Here is a 2,715-nt window from a genome sequence, read left to right as displayed (position 1 = left end):
AGTTGGAGGCAATATCAAGTGGAAGACTCCAGAGGAAGCCACTGAAATAATTGAAAACATGGCTACTAATGATAATGAGCTGAATAGTGAAAGAGGAGCTCCTATTCAACAAAAAGGAGTTCTACAGTTGCAATCCAATGATGCCTTGTTAGCTCAGAACAAGATAATAACTCAACAATTGGAGAATCTCACAAAGGCATTTGCGCAACTGTCAAAAGAGTTAAAGACTGTTGCACAGGTTCAACAACATATGTGTGAATTATGTGGTGGTCACCATATCAATGGTCAATGCGCCTTTCCAGTGGAAGCTTTAGAGGATGTTAACTTCATGGCCAATCAATTTCCATACCGTTAGCGGAATTTTAATCAAGGGTGGAAACCACACCCAAGTATTGGTCAAGGACAAAGTGCGAAAGCTGGACAATCAGGGCAATTTAACAAGCAACAACAACAATCAACCTTATGGCAACAAATGGCCACACTTAATGAAAGATCAATAAGGATGGAAGAAACTCTTCAGCAATTCATACAGGCAACTGCATCCACTCAAAAGAGCACTGAAGCTGCTATTAAAAACTTGGAGATGCAAATGGGTCAAATTACTAAGCAGTTGGAGGAAAAGCCGGACAAAAATTTTGGGGCTAATACTGAGGTTAACCCCAGGGAAGCATTAAGGTGTTAGTGAGTGCAAATGTTGAAATAGTTGAGTTAGAAAGAGAGAAAGAAAAAGAAGAGAGAAAAAAGAGAAAAAGAAAAAGAAGAGAGAAAAGAAAAAGAAGAGATAAAGACTGAAGACATTCTTCCTTTTCCAACAGATCATGAGAAACAATTTGACTTTACAAAAATATTTAAGATGTTGGATAATGATGTACCCTTTAAGGAAATATTACAGCACATTGTAGTTTATACAAAGCTTGAGGAAGAAGTCTCTACAAAGAAAAGACGTAGAGATGATGAGACAAAGGAGTATAAAGCTGTTAAAAAGAAGCCATTCCCTCCAAAAGCAAAAGATCCAGGAGGTTTCTCCATTCCATGCGTTATAGGAAAGAAAAGGATAAAGAAGGCTTTACTTGATTTAGGATTAAGTGTTAACTTGATGCCTTATTCCTTACTGGAGAAGATTGGTGATCTTGATGTGAAGCCTATAAAGATGAATTTATTAATGGTAGATGGATCCTCAAAGAATCCCTATGGTATAGCAGAGGATGTTATAGTTTGTGTAGGCAAACTACAGTTCTTGGTGGACTTTGTGGTGATGGAAATGGAGGATGACAGGATACCCATTATTCTCGGAAGACCGTTTATGAAAACGACCAAAGTCATAACTGATGTGGATGAAGGCATAATGGTGTTCCATGATCGAGAAGAAAAAGTTGTTGTAGATGTCTTCAAAGAAGAGAGGCAGATGCAGGAGGAAGAAGCTAGTCATAAAGCTACATATCAAGATGTACTCATGACTAGCCATCAAGATGAAAAGCCAAAGGTCAAAGGTAAACATTGTTCTTTGTTTCAGGTACAGGAAGAAGAAAAGATTGGGAAAGGAACAAAGGTCCATGATGACTAGATGCAAGAACGACTCCAACTTGGTAAACCTGTGAAGTTCAAAAACAAGTTGTGGGTTGTTAAAGACTACAAAGAAAATAAGGTGATAGAGATAGAGTCTCCACATTCCACAAGAGTCAGAAAAGTGGACCGGAAGCAGTTGATGAGTTGGTGTGATATGAACATCAACCATGAAGATGGAACATGAGCTTTATTGGGTCAAGCTAGTGACGTTAAAAGAGCGCTTGCTGGAAGGCATTCCAGTGATTTGAGGACAATTTTTCTTTTGATTTTATTTTGGTTATGTAAATTTTTGTAAACTTGGACATTACTTCTGTAAATTTTTGGGTATAACATCTACTGAAGGATACTAGGTGGTTAAGTATGTACTGAAAGATACTAGGTTTGACACCTACTGATGGGTCTTGGTGGATGTTTGAAAAGAATGATCGTAATTAAGGATAGGCTTTCTTCGCCGAGGCATCGGGATTAAGGTAATTTAGAGAGTGGCATTAACATTGATGAAAAGAATGATGAATTCCTAAAATATATGAAAGTGGATAAAAGGAAATTGATTACCCCAACAACATACTCATCCATATAATCCGTTCAGTGTTTGTGTTCTTCTTTCCCATTGATCATCACATGCATACATGTTTACGTTTTGTCCTTTGCATTTGAAACTTATAACAATTTGTTCTCAAGTCTTAAATAATCAAGAAATCATATAACTAACTAGGCCGTGAGTCCTTTGGGAGAATGATACTTGGTCTTACCGAGTTTATTACTTGATACGATTCGGTCACACTTGCCGAGGGTTAAACAAGTTTTTGGCGTCGTTTTTCGGTGTTCATAAATTTGTCATCAAGTTTTTGGCGCCGTTGCCGGGGACTCGTGGTTTAACTAGTTTATTTATATGATTATTGATTATCTTTGACTTGTTTTTGAATTTTGAAATTTGAATTTCTGTTTTTTATTTTTTCTGTTTTTATTTTATTTTATTTTATTTTATTTTATTTTATTTTCTGTTTTTATTTTTTCTTTTTTCTGTTTTTATTTTTATCTTCTATCTTTCTATCATTTATCTTCTTATCTGTTATTTTATATCTTCTCTATCTTTTTGTGCTAACAAATTTTTCTAGGGACTTGTTTTCTTGTGTATGCAGGAAGCAA

The 2,715-nt window shown here is 35.9% G+C and overlaps 1 pseudogene; it reads left to right on the top strand.

The window, feature by feature from the left end:
* The first annotated feature begins 250 nt into the window (after positions 1-250).
* On the top strand, positions 251-1,598 carry LOC148192196 (uncharacterized; annotated as a pseudogene).
* The last annotated feature ends 1,117 nt before the right edge of the window (positions 1,599-2,715 follow it).

This window comes from Vigna umbellata, chromosome 10, assembly GCF_029865625.1.
Source record: "Vigna umbellata cultivar VRB3 chromosome 10, Vumbellata_1.0, whole genome shotgun sequence".
NCBI classification, from domain to species: domain Eukaryota; kingdom Viridiplantae; phylum Streptophyta; class Magnoliopsida; order Fabales; family Fabaceae; genus Vigna; species Vigna umbellata.
Note: the sequence above shows the minus strand (reverse complement) of the source record. Positions and strands in the feature narration are given on the sequence as shown.